General features: G+C 37.4%; 2 long non-coding RNA genes across 2 annotated transcripts; both read left to right on the forward strand.

Moving 5' to 3' along the window:
- Positions 1-661: 661 nt before the first annotated feature.
- On the forward strand, positions 662-1,772 carry LOC121174501 (uncharacterized). Its single transcript, XR_005890606.1, has 3 exons — positions 662-1,164; positions 1,285-1,324; positions 1,635-1,772. It is a non-coding gene; the product is annotated as an uncharacterized lncRNA (long non-coding RNA).
- Positions 1,773-17,547: 15,775 nt separating this feature from the next.
- LOC102669325 (uncharacterized) lies at positions 17,548-18,446 on the forward strand. The gene is made up of 4 exons (XR_001387222.3): positions 17,548-17,613; positions 17,791-17,926; positions 18,146-18,186; positions 18,276-18,446. It is a non-coding gene; the product is annotated as an uncharacterized lncRNA (long non-coding RNA).
- Positions 18,447-18,765: the final 319 nt, after the last annotated feature.

Raw genomic sequence — 18,765 nt, forward strand, 5'->3', positions numbered from 1 at the left:
AAGCCTCACTCCGCAGTCGCTAACGGCATTATTGCAAGTGATATATCATATGTTTCATGTTACATAATACTCCATATAATTAAGACATGCAGCATCTGATTACCTTTGGATTCGCCAACGAAGCAACTCCGGCGTCCTCCACCTCTGGCTCTGGGGAAACATGGTTCCTCACCTCAATCGCTGCGTCATATGACATATTTTAAACAATTCTGTTTCAATAGGATAGGAGGCAGATAGCTATTTCGTTCAAAATAGAACCATGGTAATGTGAGACATATGACCATATGTTCTTGGTAATGTGGCTATCTGCATGTGCATGAATAGCTCAAGAGTGAATCAGAACCATGGTCATGTGAGTTCAAGTGCTTGGTTCTTTGACATGGATATCCTTATTTTATATGATTTTGATATTTCATATTTGCATATGATTATATTTATAGTTTCTAGCAATTTGTTCATTTCAGCTTAATTCATATATTGCTGATTTGCAGGGTGTAAAATGTGGTATTTATGGTGCCAATTCTGCAGAATGAATTATGAGCATGCAGGTACATTTTATTTTTGAATTTGCTTCCCTTGTTTTCTGGTGAGTTTATTCCATCTTGATTTTTCTAAAATCTGCTCACTCTATATGTTGGAGGTTTCTATTGTATTATTTAGATGTTGATATGTTGATTTTTGTTTCTTTTTTGCGCTGAGTATCTATTGTTATTTCTATTTCTACTATATTGTTTCTTTGGTAGTTGGATTTTTGTAGTCCTTATTGAGCTTAATGGAGAATAAGGTATTTCTAGATTGAAGCTTTGTTTCTTATATTGAATATCTACTCTTTGCAGAGAGTTCCACTTATTTACGAACAAAGTCCTTTTAAAATAATGCAAGTAAAGAACTTACACTGAAACTTGTCCGGTACCTAAAATTGTGATATATAACTTTTCTAACAATGATATGTTTTTTGAAGTTTACTACATGCAGTAAATTCAAATGGTGCATGGTACTGGGAGAATATCTCATTGTACAAATATTCATTTTTCAAATTAAACTTATAATTTTCAGTTGCTTTGACACTCTCATTCATGTGACACAGGTGTTGGGGCTATAGAGTTTATTATATGCCATTCAGAGGTCTCAATTGCACTTGCGGAAGAGAAGAAGATACCTGAGGTTCTCCTATCTAAGCCCTCTGTTTTATAGCAGTTTAATTGTTAGGAAGGATTTGAGAGTTGTGTACAATCTTTTGTAAACAGTTAGTCTCACCCAAATATTTGTTTTGAAACTTTTCAGCTATTCAAGACATTTCCAAATGCAACAAAGTATCTCAAGAGTAAGTTTTGTTGATTCTCTCCTTTCTTTCCTAAAATGCTTGTGCTTTAGAAAGAAGCATTCATTTTTATGTCTTTGTTACAGCAATTAATGAATATAACTTTTTTGTGCAATGGAAATGAAAATATAAGGATATCTTGTAAATGGAAACTTGGGGATTGTTTGGTTTGACCAATTTATACAGAATCATATACATTGGAATTTATTTTTCTGAGGTTAATTTCAGTCATGACCTCAAGGAATTAATTATGTCTTTTGCTTTGAATATTTTGTGTTTCCCATTCCTAATTCAATTTTTAATACTGTCACAGGATCAAACTCAGAGCTTTGAACTTCCTATTAAGAAAAGGATGTATACATATCTTACCTTCCACTCGCACATACTTTTTTTAGGACCATTGAGGAGATATTCATATGGCATGGTGCTTCAAATGGTTTCTGGCGTGGGGTAAGTATATGTAGTATATGTATATCTGTCATTATGAAATGAACATTTGATGTAATAATTAAACTTTGGATTTGTTTGATCACCCCCCCCCCCCACACGAAAGTTGAACTTCGGATTTGGAATATGACCATCATTTACTCAATGGCTGTAGGATGTCAAATTGTTAATTTATGATGTTGGGGAACTAAAACCAACTATTTTCTGTGTTGTTCCCCGTGTGCTTGATAGAGTGTACTCAGGTAAAGTCTTGAAAATTCTCATGATTGTTGACAGTTTGATGATCTTTCCATAATCATATAATCTTGATGGTAAAATTATTATTTCAATAGGACAAAGCTACTCTGCAAATTATTTCTTGATCATTGGAGTAGCATTTTTCTTACTTTTCTTTTTCATTTTTCTTCCTTCCCCTTCCCAATTGGGAAAAAAATGCATTGACTCTCAACCCCTATCTGATACACAGGTTTGACACAGAAGATTTCTTCTGGGGGCTTCTTGAGGAAGACATTAAAGAAAGACAGCAGAATCTCCTTTTATGTTTATTATTATTTTCAAAACTCAAAAAGAAAGACAGATTTGAACTGTAATTATGTTTATGTATGAACATGCGCACACAGTAGAATCTCCTTTTATGTTTATGTAGTCTAATTTTCGATTTTGAATGCTAATTATATGGGTCTAAAATTGTTCTTGATTAATTTGATTAGGGAAATGACGATTAGCTAATACTTCTAGATTTAAATTTATTTCTTATAAATATAAATCAATAAAATTAAGAGCACAACTATAAAATTATGTCTAACTGAAATATATGTGGAAGTTATTCTGATGTCTTGTCACTCTAACTTTGTGTATATATGCAAAAGATATTGTAGACATCTTTATGGTCCTTGTACTAGATTAGGGTCTTGATGTCTTGTCACTCTAATAGTGGAGGGTCAGCTCTAGCCAAGGCCTAGGTAATTATGAACTTGGCAAAGCTAGTTGGAGTTGGAGCTGGAAGGATCGTTGGATTGCTGCACTGCCCACATTCAATTATGTATGTTATAAGCTCTCTCTAAGATCTAAACATTTACCTACAATTGAAGATGATAGGTACATGTTAAAGACTTTTACCTACAGTTAGGAGATGTAAGTAGAAGTTAATGACTTTTACCTACACATTATACATAGTAGGTAAAACCTATAGTGACAGACAATTAGCTGTCATTATACGCCCCCTCAAAGTTGACAGAAGAAATGTTTGTAGGACAAAGTTTATTATACATTTACCTACGGATTTTTTACTTATAGTGACAGTTTTTGTCTGTAGGTATAGGTCATTTTTATTGTAGTGATTGCACTAGGTGTGTGGCTTGTTTACAAGCCTAGTCTAGGGTGATACCTCATAGGCTATACACACCCTTACTCATCCCATTTGCACCCTCGGTAGACATTAGTATGGACTTTGTTCTTGGGCTTCCTTGAACCCAAAGACGTGTAGACTCTATCTTTGTGGTGGTGGATAGGTTTAGCAAGATGGCACACTTTATACCATGGCATAAGGTAGATGATGTTTCTCACATCTCAAAACTCTTCTTTGGGGAAATTATGAGACTCCATGGTTTGCGTAGGATTATTGTGTTAGATAGAGATGCTAAGTTCCTTAGCCTTTTCTGGAAAACCTTATGGGCTAAGCAAGGAACTAAGCTTCTTTTCTCTACCACTTGTCATCCATAAATTGATGGGCAAACAAAGGTAGTGAATGGGTCTCTATCCACCCTTTTAAGGGCTTTTCTGAAAGGAACCCATAAGTCTTAGGATTAGTATCTTCCTCATGTAGAATTTTCCTACAACATGGGGATTCATAGAACCACCAAGCAATCCCCTTTTGAGGTTATCTATGGGTTCAATCCTCTAACACCCTAAGACCTAATTCCCCTCCCACTTGACACTTCTTTTATACATAAAGAAGGGGAATCAAGGTTAGATTTTGTAAAGAAGTTGCATGAGAGGGTTAGGAACCAACCAAAGGTGTATGCTACTAAAGGAAGTAGAGGAAGAAATGAGCTAGTTCTTAATGAAGGGGACTGGGTTTGGCTCCATCTTAGGAAGGATAAATTCCCTACTAAGAGGAAATCCAAGCTTAGTCCTAGAGGATGGACCTTTTCAGGTCTTGCAGAGGATCAATAAAATGCCTATAGGTTGGACCTCCCAGAAGAGTATGGAGTCAACACCACTTTTAACATTTCTGATTTAATTCCTTTTGCAGGTGGAGCCGATAATGAGTAGGAGGAACCAACAGATTTGAGGTCAAATCCCCTTCAAGGGGGAGGGGATGATACAATCCTCCCTAGGAAGGGATCAGTCACCAGAGCCATGAGCAAAAGACTCCAAGAGGATTGGGCTAGAGCTTCTAAAGAAGGTCCTAGGGTTCTCATGAACCTTAGGATAAATTTCTGAGCCCATGGGCCAAGGTTGGGTCCACTTTTCTTTGTAAATATTAGAATAGGTTTTCCTACTTTTAGGCCTTGTATTTTGGCCATTTTAGGTTTGTAGGGAACCCTACAAATTAAGGGTACAAGTTAAGGGTACCCTAGTAGTATAAGGTTTTAGCCTTGTATTTCAGGGCATTTTGAGTAGTCTTTGTAGTAGGGACTTTAATTTTTGTATTTTCATGTATTTTGGCATGGGGTGAGCTTAGCTATTGAAGAGGTGTGAGTAGCCCCCCTCTAGCTTCTCAAGGAAGGTTTCTTCCTTACTTCCCAAGGAAGCAACCTTCCTCGCTTCTCAAGGAAGCTTCCCATGTGCTAGGCTATAAATAGAAACTTGTGTAACACTTGTCATAACTTTGATGATTGAGAAACTTGTGAGACACACCTCAAAGTTCAACTTGTCTCCCTAATCTCCTTCAACTCCCATGCCCCCCTCCCCCCACCCTCTATGATGCAATCCTACCCCCTAAGGGCATTGAATAGAAGACTCAAAGATGATTGGGCCAGAGATGCAAGAGAAGGCCCTAGGATTCTCATGAGCCTTAGGGTAGATTTCGGGCCCATGTCATGGGCTAAGTATGAGCCCACTAATCTTTGTACATATTAGATTAAGGTTTCATTATTTTTGGCGTTGTATTTAGGGCTCCATATTATAGGTACGGTACCCTAGAAATATAGGATTTTTCAGCCCTTGTATTTTAGGGCATCTGGACTAGTTTTTGTATTAGGAGTAGTTTTGTAATTTTCACATGCATTAGTCTCACTTTGTAATTTGCTTGCTACTCCCCATTGCCACATCATATAGTCTCACTTTGTGCATGTCCTTCATGCTTTACATGCCTCATAACACCTAAGCATACTTAGTGGAGAATCCTAAACTTGATCTTGGATTAGTGGACTGAACCATAGCTGAAATTCACTAATCATAATTAGTGAAATTTTGGCTCCAAAATTTGGTTCCACAAATTCAATTTCAAATTCAAATTGAAATTTGAGTAGCAAGTAAATGCTCACCCCCCCCCCCCCTTCTGAAATTTACAAAACTACCCCTAATACAAAAACTAGTCTAGGTGCCCTAAAATACAAGGACTGAAAAATCTTACATTTCCAGGGTACCCTACCTATATTATGGAGCCCTAAATACAAGGGCCAAAAATAATGAAACCTTAATCTAATATACAAAGATAAGTGAGTTCATACTTAGCCCATGTCATGGGCCTGAAATCTACCTTAAGGCTCATAAGAACCGTAAGGCCTTCTCTTGCATCTCTGCCCCAATCTTCTTGGAGTCTTCTATCCAATGCCCTTAGGGGGTAGGATTGTATCACTCTATCTCTCTCATTCTCTTCCTTCATTGAAGCTTCCTCTGTAAGCTTCTTATCCCAAGGCACTCTTTTGGTGGTGAAGCTTCTCCTTCCATGGCTTATCCTCTAGTAGATGGCGCGTCCTCTCACCTCTTATCCTTTATCTTTCGCTGCAACTCCATGGCCGAAAATCACCATTGAAGGACCTTATGAAGCTCAAGACCCAACCTCCATAGAAGCTTCACAAGAAAGCTTCCATCAATATTATACTTAGACTATCCTAAAAAATGATAGCTTTTTCAATTGGAAACCCAAGATTGCTAACCAGACCTTTAAGTCAGATCCCATCCTTTATTGCTTCTATTAGAGCATGCACTCTACCTTTGTAGTGGATAAAACCACAATGGGCTAAAGAGTTTCCTTCCAACTATCAAGAGAGTTGCCAATCATGAATGGGTACCTTGTCATAGTTCTCCTTGCATCCAAATCTACAGCATAGTCAAAATCTAAATAACCAGCAAGAGCACTAGACGTGTCTCCATGGTAGACAAGTCCAATATCAGTTGTACCCATTAGTACCCAAATATACATATCACAACTTACCAATTGTCACAACCTACCCTTCGGCGGGAAGGCGACGCGGGGCTCACGGGTGTGTCATCCAAGAAAGGAAAATGCGCGGAGTCGCCACCAACGTTTATTCGAGGAAAACGTTGGAAAACCCGAAAAGGTGTGGTCTACGAACTTTAAGCGTGAAAGGTTCAGGAGTTATTTTTACGCACGGGGAAGGTATTAGGACCCCATGCGTCCATCAAAAGGGACATCAAACTTTAATCAAGTGTACAAATATGATTTCAAAATGTTTTATTTTCCCTTTTTTATGTCTTTTTTGTGTTTTTATGCTTTTTATGTTTTTTGTATTTTTTATCTTTTTGTGGTCGAGAAGGGTGTTTCCCTCGCTCCTATGTATCCTCAATTGCAAGAAGGAAACTTCCAAAGAAAAACGTCCGATTGATTTTTTTGATTACTTTATTCAAAGATATTTTGATTATTTTATTATTATTTTGCCCTTTTTTTGGTTTTAACCGAGATTAGTGCATGAACGATCGGTTGGATTTTATTTTAACAGTGATTAAACAAGATAACAACACAAATGAACGGTTGAAAATCATTTTATTATTTATTAGGTGAGAAAACGGCTTAAATAAATGGTTAAAGCACGTTAAAAGGGGGTACAGAAAACAAACAAAATGAAAATAAAAGTATGCGAAACAAGTGGGGACCACTAAGGGTGCATAGAATGAATTGAAAGATTCGATTTTGGGAACTTACCGGTTGAAGACCGAAGAACAACGAAGAATGACGAAGAACGATGAAGAACGTTCACGAAATCGCTCACGGAAAAGTCTCGAAAGCGTTACGGAAGCACCTCGGCATGGATGTTTTCCACAGAAAAAATTTTCCTCACTACTTTCGAGAGAATCCTAAACTACCAGAAGGGTTGAACAATTTACTCTACCCTCTTTCCCCTATTTATAGGAGAAAGGAGGGAGGTGGTTGCCGCCCAGGCGAGCTAGGTTGCTTCCACTAGAAGGCACCGCCTTCTGTTGGAACATCCTGGAAGGCCCTAGTGGGCCTGGTTGCTATTTGCACCCCCTTTCTGTTTTTACTAAATACATCCCTTTTGTGTTTTTTATGCTGATTCCTTTTCGAAACTTTATGGATTTCGTAATGATACACATTTTCTTTTCGGAATGTTGAGAAACTTGACGGATTACCTAACGAAGGGTGTTAAGTACCTCGAGGTGGTCAAGCGAAGGTTGCATGCCACCAAACAATGGTCCCCGGATGAAATTAGGGTAGGGCAGTTGCCCCTCTTTACTTATCTTTTATTGGAGATAAAAGCGAAGTAAAGATAAGACACTAATTTCGTTCGAGCGGAACATCATTCGACCGGTCAATATCCCAACCAACGGAACTTGTCATTCAGAAAGAAAGAAAAGGCATCAGAAGCGTCAACAAAACTTTAGTGTCTTGAAAGCGATAAAATGGGATAACCACGATGTTTCCATGCGCTATCAAACCTGATCGTCACCGCCCAGCAGAGAAGAATCTCGTGCGTCGTTGGGCTTGAATATCTTCGGACGACTAAAGTAAACCTGCAAAATTTTTGAAAATAATCAGAATCGAACGACCAACATCATCCTGATACCGTCGAATTCGTTTGCCTCGGTTGACGAAAGGAGCAGATAACCATACGGTACCCCCGCATGTCACCTGACTTCATGGGTCAGGATGACAGAAGGTGCAGAAGACGACGTTAGTCTCTGCGCGTCAACGGGCTCGTTTGCCCCTGGTTGACGAAAGGTGCGGATGACCATATGGTACTCGCGCTTGTCAGCTGACTTCATGGGTCAGGATGAGAGAAACCATTTGTACGGATAACCTCTTGGGTATCTCTGCATGTCACCTGACTTCACGGGTCAGGATGACAGAAATCGTTTGTGCGGATAATCACTTGGGTATCTTCGCACGTCACCTGACTTCACGGGTCAGGATGACAGAAACTATTTGTACGGATAACCGCTTGGGTATCTTCGTACGTCACCTGACTTCACGGGTCAGGATGACAGAAAACGCGGAAGAAGACATAAGTCTCTGCGTGTCAATGGGTTTGCTTGCCCCTGATTGACAAAGGGTGCAGAAGACGACGTTAGTCTCTACATGCTACCAAACTCTGAGTCTGACGGATAGCGAAAGAGTGTTTATACGGATAACCAATTGGGTATCTCCGCCTGCCACCTAACTTCACGGGTTAGGATTAACAGAAATCGTTTGTGCGGATAACCACTTGGGTATCTCCGCATGTCATCGGACTTCACGGGTCACGATAGCAAAAAGTGGGTTGGTCGACAAAAGCAAGGCTTTTGCTCCTACGTATCCTCAATTTGTGATGAGGAACTCAGACCTACGTAGTTCTTGCTTTTGTGATGTGCGAGACTAAAATAGTCTCTATCGGGAGATGCTGACATCTTCGAAAAGGGTGCAGATGACCACATTGGCCTCTGCTTGTCAATCGAACTTGGGGTCTCCGAATGACGAGGTGCGGATAACCGAAAGGTGTCTCCGCATGCTACCAGACTCTTGGGTCATGATAGCAAAAGGTGGGGTGGTCGACAAAAGCGAGACTTTTGCTCCTACGTATCCTCCATTTGTGATGAAGAACTCAGACCTACGTAGTTCTTTCTTTTGTGAGACTAAATAGTCTCAGTGTTCTTTCACTAAAATGCGAACATGCTTTAGTAAACAAACAAAGCCTCCAATTGATCAGAGCAACATATATGATTTTTTTGATGAAAAACAATGTGCCTATTGGGAAAGGAGAGTATGCTGATGAAATTTTCTCATAACCATAAATGAGATTTCGGATGTTAGCGTTCATTCCTAAATGACCATTTAGAGGAAACACTGGGCCCGACAGAATAGAAGAATATCACTCGAAGTGTATCAATCTCACACAGGTAAGTGTTTTATCCTAATTCCTCCGATCTTTGATCGGGAACTGTCTTCTATTTTTTTTGTTTTCTTCCGAGGGCAGGGTTTGTGGTAAGTTGGGATTTTGGCTCAAGGCTTGTAGAACGGCTAGACATGATATATATCAGGATGTTGGTTTGGCCAGCGGCTCAGGGAAAAAGGAGAAGTCCCACATTATTTCGATGATACACATGCAACACTGATGATTAGAAAATTTTATGCAAAACTGGTCATACATGCACCCATGTGGACACTCAAGCATTAAGTTTTTTATGGTCATGTGACATTAGGGCTCAGGATTTATTTCCTATTTTAGTCAACCCAGTGCTCCCAAAACATGTTCTTTTATCAATTCACGCATTCATCCGAGTCCATTAGGGGCGTTCGGGAAAATTTTCACAACATTCACCCTTCAGGTGTATACACATTTTCCAACAAAAAACCCTTCGTTTTGATCGGTGAATTTTTGTTCAAAGAAAAGCTGGAAGTTATTTTCTCATCAAAAGCATGTTGGCTTTTTAGCTAACCAAATTTATTTTTATTTATTTTTCATCTATTAAGTTATTATTACTTATTTATTTTCTCTTTTTGAAAAGGTCATGCGGATGAGGGCACACATGGCCTACCTACGTCAAATCACAAAGCAAACAAAGAAGAATGCAATGGTAAGTCACAACAAAAAACAGTGACAAAATAACTGAGAGCCGTAATGCCAGATCATAGCGGAAACAGAAACAATAATTGAAAGCAGTAATGTTAGATGACAACAAAAACAATAACTAAAAGCAGTAATGTTAATCACAAAAAAAGTGCAGCGACCTTGGTCATGTGGCTCCGCTCCCTTGCAAGAAACCGAGCAGGTCATTCATATCCTCATCCATACGGGATTCATCCACCTCACCCGAGGATCCAGTAGGGTCCTCCCCTGCCTGGGCATCGGGCTAGTCACCAGGCCATGTGACCTCAGCCCCAAACTGCTTTGGGGTACGACATACAAAAGGGGCGGAACCCTGGCCCTGCTGACTGAGGCTGAACCGGTAGAGACACTCATGTATCTGCACCTGTCCATGGTGTTTGGCCGCCTGCTGGCGAACCAAATGATATATATACCACTCCACGCGCAGTGGCCCAACCGAATCGGCCTGCCGAGGTGGCGGCGGTGCGCCCGCGTCCTGATGTGCGTTGCCCTGTGCCTGCCTAGGCGTGCATTACTTCTCGATGAAGGCTCGGGTGATCAGTGGTCGGATTACCTTGTTGGGGGTGATAGGAACTCCGTAGGACTGGCAGAGGCCCGTGATCAAAGCCGGAAACCCCAAGGCCCTGTTGGACTTCTCTGGGTCCAGAGGGTGCCTAGTAGGCGCTATTCCTGCAAACAAATAAATGGCATCAGCAATCACTTGGGGCATGTGAACGCTCATCTATGTCAGGATGACACACACCAATTGACACTTAGGCAGAGGGAGGTCAGAGTTGTGGTCGCTAGGCAAGACATTGCTATGCAGCAGTGTCATCCATATCTGGGTCAAGGTAGTCATGCTGGTGCGCATGATCCGTACCTGCCTCCCTGCAGCGATCCGGGCAAAATCCTGCCCCGGTATGCACAGCAGTTGGGCGATGGCTTCCTCATCGAAACCGTCTGCCTGGCTCCTCCTCTGGCTGAATTCACATTGCTGGTCTTTCTTCAAAATCAATGGGTCGCCCAAGAACTGGCTACTGACATCTGCATCAAAGGGGACCCAGTGACCCCTCACCCGTGAGCGCATGTCCCGAACCCCCTCCTCAGTAGGCCAGGCATTGGCATAAAATTCTATGACTATCTCCGGGTCAAATTTAGCCATAGGGGTCACTAGTCGTGCCCAATGTCTGCGAGAGATATCTCCCTGGAAGTCAGGATACTTGTCTTCCCTGAGCTGGACACGCCTCTCCCTATGGAAAGACCATCCCTTGATGGCCTCGAAGCACTGCTGGTGCTTGACACACCGAAAACGGTGACTATCAAACTCTGAGGCGGCACTGGAGCCTTATGCATAAATTCTGAAATAAGAATAAAATAAAATTACTATAACCGTTGAAGAAATAGTAAACCATACAAGATTTATTAGAGGAAAGTTACCCATTTTAGTAAGACAAAATGACTCAAGTATAACAAAGGAGCACAAAAGAATTTGTCAAAGGGGGTACCAGTTAGTACAACTTGGTGGGTAACATTTATCCCCACTGCAAGTACATCTACCCCACTTGTAAATACAACGTCTGCAGCCTCTGAATAACCAAATATCTGGAACAAATCCAACCAAAGAGTTAGACAGATTGAATTGTGAATGATATAATATTTATATGGAAGATTAGGAATTTGAATACATGATGGAAATACTCACGTTGACTTCAACAGTTGGATTCACATTGCCATTTACTACAAAAGCACCACCAAGAATCACTCTCTAAGTTCTTTTTATGAAATTATTTTATTTATATTCATTCGGGTGATGCACGAATGTTTATTATAGGTACAAATTTTTAGAACTTTCTATAATGTTTGTGTAATAAGTATGTAACATGATAACTCTAGATTACATATACCAGAATAATCTCATGTTTCTGGAAGCAATAATTTTAGATTGAACTAAATATTAAATATTTGTAAATTGTCTTACTATAGTCGGTGCAGCAACTCTATACATATCCAAAGAACACCATATTTTATTAAGCTAGTAAAAGTTGGAAGATATTGTCTTAATAACATGTCAAAATATTGTCTTAATGTCAACATAGTTGGAAGATATTGTCTTAACTCTGGAGGTAATATAGCTGCATCTTCTAAGATATTGTCTCCACGGTGGTGGTATTGTTCTTCGTCGTCGTGATGGGGTTCTCTACGGTGGTAGTGTTGTTCTTTGCCTCTGTGATGGGGTTTTCCGTGGTGGTGGTGCTGTTCTTCGTTGCCGTGATGGGGCTCTCCTCAGTGGTTTTAGCGTTAGTGTAGCAGAAGTGCAGAACAGCAAAAGCCAAGATCGAATAGAGGTAAACGAAAATGACAAATGAGTGAAGTAGGTTATTTTTAAATGCCAGTCTTTAAAATAAGTTAACTTTACAACTATTTTTATGTAAAAATCAAGTTATTGAAAATACCTATAACTACAAAACTAGTTATATTTATATAACTACTTTTAAATAACCAGATATTATATACCTGGTTATTAGTAACTATGGGAACTTTTTCAAAAGCCCGGTTATTTTTTAGAATCTATAGTTATTAAATACAAAGACAATCTTTTTTATTCAAATTATAATAAAGTATTTCTTGTTTTTTATCATGTGTAAGAACTAAGAGAAAATTAAATATGTATTAACAGTAGTGTAAATATGTTTTATAGAGTCATCAAATCACAAATATATATATATATATATGATAAGTTTGTTTGTTTTGATGATAACTACCTTGAAAGTCATGCAAAAGAATATTTTTAATTGATCATTGACAATGTAAAAACTTTTAAACTGGCAGTCTATGCTATCCACATATTAAATTTGTTAGTAAGATATAATATTTTTTCTCAAATCAATAACTAATAATTTAAATACATTAAATTAAAGCAATACATTAAATGACTTAGTTTAGTTGTTCTTATCCACATCTGGACCCAATTTAAAATTAAAAGAATGTACACCAAATAAAAAGTGGGTAATGTACTAAATGAATAATGATGTCCCCATTGGCTGCTTTGGAAAGACACGGATTACAAAACACACAATCCTGCTAGTCTCGCTGATAACATCAAATAGAAAAACGTATTTCCACCGTAATAGCTTTCAAAGCTTTATAATGAGTAATTGTGCCAATGCACCCTGAATATACATCTTATCATCCCTCTCACACCTCTAATTATTTCCACCGCACAAAATCTGCACTATAAAGTCCATCACCTCCTCTTGTATTCACCAAATAGACTATTAGACCCAGAGGTCCAAGACTGACCCTAATCACACTTTATAATTATTTTTTTTTCGTGTTGGCATATTTCCTTTTTCTAAACTTTTTGTTCTCTTTTTGTTTGTGGTAGATCAATGAGCCAGAAAACAAAATCACATTCATGGGCCTTCTTTGCAGATCTACTTGGTTGGAATTCATTGATCGTGTCTTATATTTCTTTGCCCTCTCTTTTATGCTTTGTCTTACCCTTTGCGGTAACCATGGCCAATAAACATCTTCAACGACCATGATTTCATTGATTAATTAAATAAGGTAAAAGTTCTAATTTTTTCGTTATTCTAAATTGAGTTATTTAATAGTCACAATTACATGATTAATTTGTATTCTCCTTAAAATTCATGGTCGATACCCACACGAATTGATTTGTTGCATATCTACACCAATGTCTTTGTTAGTTCAAGGAGGAACCCACACAAATAAGATCTTTTTAGGAACATTTTGAGAGAGAAGTAGATTAGTTAGGCAATTCATGTTTGGTAAACAAGGTACAAAAAGTATCACCAATTTTTCCAAATCATTTAATACTTTACAAAGCAACCACAGTTGTTAGAGTACTCATAATTTCTTTCAAGCCACTCACCATAATTATTGTTGGTACCAACAAATGGTTTATCCAAGTGGTACTAGACAGAGATTCCTTAAGCATGTGGTCAAAGATTTGAGTCTTCACCGATGCGTGTGGAGAAAATCTTGTTGAGAGGGGCATCCCACATATGTTTTCCAACAGGTCCCTTGGACGAGATTAAAATCCTCTTGGTTGGCTGATATCCTTCTTTGTTATCATATACTACAAAAAATAATTGCCTAGAAACCTTATTTCCCATCCCCTGTTAGTAGTAGTAAAAGTAGGTAATGTTTCTGGTACAGGAATAAACATGCAATATACTTTATCTTTATTCCAACTGCTCTTCTCATAATTGGTGTGGCTATATTAATAATATCTCGTATGTAATCTAAAAGGCTAAACTATCATATTTGTTTAAAATATATGCTAGTAGCAGATTTTATTAACATCCAAATTAAGTTGTGAATTTATTGGCATTATTTTGAGATTGTGTGGAACAATTAGAAACTCGAATTGAAATACTTAATCTTTCTAGCTAGACCAAACTCATGATTTTTGTTAGATGGGTCTAGCTTCTGGTTCTACATCCATACCAGAAAGTATTCGCACAGAGTCTTGAGGTGTAATTCGGCAATTACACAATGATAAAGATGGAAGAAAGTTCAGGGTTTCCTGTGTTATTTGGTGGTGAAAATTCAAACCCTCCTGATGATGGTGGCAAAGACAAGATTCTGGGGCTGCAACTTAGTGCAAGACTTCAAAACAATGGTCTCAAAGATAAGATATTTCTAGGGTTGGAACTTATTGCAAGACTTCAACACCGCACCAGAGGTTTAAGACATTTAACTAGGATACATGGTGTGGATTTGACGAACGAAACTCAGGATACATGCCCCAAGAGATCTATAAAGAAAGAAATATATGAAGATGTGCTGGGAATTTCTTATTCCACGGTGAGTCAATCAGAGAAGGTTGTGGCACATGATCTGAAAGAGCCACATTCTGGTGCAATAAAGACCATGTCAGCTAGCAGGAAGCTGAACACAGGAGAAAAAACTGTGCTTTCGTGGATGATTGAAACTGGAACAATACTACAACATGAGAAGGTTCATGCGAAAATGACACAACAGTATTAACAAATGATGGTTATCACTGGCGCAAATATGCACACAAGATTATCAATGTAATTTTATTCCCCAGGTATTGTGCTCTCTCTTGACTCGGTGCACATGCAAGGTTATTTATATTTGTGTACATTTATGGCATGATTCATATATACATATATACCCGTGTGATGCTATCTGTTATAGATTGCATATATAAAATGGAGAATATTGACGAGTACTTCTATGCTCCTTGTTTCGTTTGCATCAGTCGTGGCTATTGTCCTTTCTTGCATATCAGTTTATCATTTGAATAACGATTCTTCATTTGTGGGAAAGGAAATGAGATGTGTGTGTAGAAGAGAGGGATAGAAAAGAAAATAATATTTCCATATTATAATAATTGAAATTATGACAATATATATATAAACACAAAATTCTAAGGACAAAATTACAAGGAAATTACTGAATTTTTTAGTCTTAACTAAGAAAACTGAAAAAAAAATTACAAGGAAATAAACACAAAATTTACTAATTTATCAGGGACTATAAAAAGTTCTAAGGACAAAATTAAAATTTTTGTTTAATTAAGGACTCAACGAAAAAGAAAAGTTTATTAAAGAGCAAACACAAAAATTAGATATTTATTAGGAATCAAAAATAAATTTATAGCTTTTTATTTAATTGAAAAATACAATATACTTTTAGAAAATCATTAAATAGAATACTATATCTCAAATTAAGAACTGATAATTTAAACACATTAAATAAATGGAGTACATTACATGGGTGAGTTTAGTTGTTGGTTTTCTCTAGATCTCAACCCAATTTCAAATTGAAAGAACATACATCGAATAAAAAGTGGGTCATGTACCTATAATGACATTCCATTGGCTAGTTCGAAAAGACGAGGATTGCCAAAAAAAATTATTCTGAGTTGTTGATAACATCAAATCAAACGATTTATATTTCTTTGTGCTAGTCCCGTTGGATCGCCGTGTAGGTTTCTAAAGCTTTATAATGCACACCTTCCATCTACATCTTAGTATCACTCTATCACCTGCAATATTCCTACCACATGAAATCTACACTATAAAGTGCATCATCTCCTCTTGTTCTCACCAAATAGGTTATTAGACCCAGAGGTCTAAGACTGACTTTGTCCACACTTTATAATTATTTTTTTATCGTGTTTGTATCTTTTTGTGTATGCTAGATCCATGAGCCAAGGAACAAAACCCCATTCATGGACCTCCATTGCAGATCTACTCAGATGGAATTCGTTGACCATGTCTCATATTTCTTTGCCCTCTCTTTTATGCTTTGCCATATCGTTTGTTCTAACCATGGCCAATAAACATCTTCAACGATCATGATTTCTTTGATTAACTATATCAGGTAAAATTTCTACCTCTTTTGTTATTGTAAATTAACTCATTTATTCATAACAATTACATGATTAATTTGTATCATCACTAAAAGACATGGTGAATACCCACACTAATCGATTTGATGTAGATCTAGTCATCTCTTTGCTAAATAGTTGGGGGAAGAATCCATACGTATTAGATATTTTGAGAAACTTATCAAGATAGAATTAGATTTAGGTAGACAATATATTGTTGGTAAATGAGAATCAATTTTTTACCAAGGTACAAAATGTGTCACCAAATTTCCAAATCATTTAATACTTTACAAAGTAACCATCATTTTTATAGTACCCATGATTTCTTTCAAGCTGCTCACCATAATTATTGTTGGTACCAAGAAATGGTTTATCCAAGTGGTACTAGACACGAATCCCTTAAGCATGTAGTAAAGGGTTTGAATCCTGACGAATGCATATATGGAGAAAATCTTGTTGAGAGGGATATCCCACTTATGAGTGCCAACAGGTCCCTTGGAGGATATTAAAATCCCCTTGGCCGGAAGCAGATATACTTATTTGCAATCGTATGCAACAACAACAATTATTGTTGAGAAGTCTTACAGTCATTGCGAATAGCCAAATAGCCACCAACAAAATGATGTTATTTTAAGAGTTTATTCTTCTGTGAAATCATTTTAAGATTTGTGATATATGCTATTGTTTTGCCATTATTTTCATTTCATTTTTACCTTCCGCAGACAAGATTTTGCAAGAAATTGATGATGTATCCTATAGAGTGCTTGGCTAACTTCTTTTTGGCACTATCAGAATATTCTATAAAAAGGTTGAATATGTGCTTGAAGATTGTAATGAGGTTCTCGTCAAAATCAACAAATTTGTCGTCAACAAAGAAGGCTTAGTATGTGTGGAAACGTTGTGTATGCCTGTTACTAAACCAGAAAGATTTGAGTTGGATGCTTTTGAGTTAGATGAACCTGAAGATGCTGGCAGGTATGCTTTTATTAGGTTAGACTTTAGAAGCTTAATGATTATGTAATTTTCTTCATACTGCTTCTCTGGAAGAAATTATGCTCAGAGACAAAGATATTAGAATTGTTTCACTATTTTACTTTTATAGTAAATGTAATCTTATTCTATTGTTTGAGTAATACACTTTTAAGTGAAACAAAATTTGTGTGTAAAACTGAGGGATTTGGGCTGTTTTCTAAGGAGAAGGTATGCATTCCATAATAATTATAAGTGGTACAAGAATAATGTTTCTTCCATTTTATCTATGCAAGTATTTTTTGTTTATTGTTTATCTTCAGCTCTTTACTAATACTAGTATATGCTGTTTAATTTCAAGGTATATAGTTAGAAAGAGCATAAAGAGTGCAAAAGACATAGTTCATTTCCCTTTCCAACAGGATGCCACCATACTTTACTTATTGCACACTGTGTACAGAGGCAGAGAGAATCTCCCATTACTTACTGTGCACTATGTAAGTTTGATTTGATCACCTTTCTTTTTCTTTTTGTTTATAAGCTCTTCTATCTTTACTAACATTGTTTTTCTCCATGTTCTTCCTCTGACCTTCAACTCCTATTCTCAAAATAAAATGAAAATGCGCAATTCCCTTAAGCTGTTGGCACTCCCCTAATCCCTTCTCAATCCTCAGGTTGCCTTGAAATTGTGGAAACTCCAAGGATGTTAGATGTACCTGAATCTCAGGATTTTGACATTCCAATTTTTATTGAGATAAAATCCTTTTGGAATCTCCCGAAACAAATGAAGTGCCTCATTTGATGGATGAGGTAAAGAATAACTAAATGATGAAAATACTCTTTGACATTCTAACAGGCACACTATGAGTGGTTTGCAATACATTCATAATTGTCTCCACGCAAACTCGCATAAAGAAAAACCATATTGTTGTTTGATCTAGGAACTTTGAATTGGTATGAAACTTTAGATTCTAAGATAGAGGAAACTTATCCTAGTACTAACCCTTTGTTTCATTATGTCTGTCTCAGGAAACAAATTCATGTGGAACTATATAACCAATCAGAATTATGTAAGAACCCTTGCAAATCTCCAGTTAAGTTTTATTAAATTCTATGTTTTGCATAATAGTGCATGATTTCTTTATTTTTTTCTCTTTAGTAGCTGGCTTTGGAAAGTTGTCAGTTTGATTATTGCTTACAAGATTGGCTTATGATGGTCTTCTTTAATGATGTACCGGAAAGTTGCAAGTTGCCTACTTCAGAGTTTTCTGTGTGCAAGAAAACAAAGAGAGGAGGACATTGTAAACTTTTCACAAGTTTTTGAAGGCCAGGCACGGAAAGAATCTGCACTGCTATTTAATGAAAAGTTTGGTGACTTCTGTAAAAAAAAAAGTTTGGTGACTAATTTTCTTATGGCAGTGATGCAGAAACTTGAGTTATGTTTTCTTGTCTTACTACTCTGCTTTTTCTGTAGATGACATACTTTGTTAAAGGATGAAAATTTGTTCTTCGTAACTATCAATTCTACTTTTATCTGAGTGATGATAACAGGAAAATGTGGAATTGTAGTTGTCCAGTCGGTTTGTTTGTCAAACAATAGTGATGTACTTCTATAACTTTTTTTAGGGTGATCGATGCCCTTTCAGTTA

The sequence above is a fragment of the Glycine max genome, unplaced genomic scaffold, assembly GCF_000004515.6.
Source record: "Glycine max cultivar Williams 82 unplaced genomic scaffold, Glycine_max_v4.0 scaffold_86, whole genome shotgun sequence".
Classification (NCBI taxonomy): domain Eukaryota; kingdom Viridiplantae; phylum Streptophyta; class Magnoliopsida; order Fabales; family Fabaceae; genus Glycine; species Glycine max.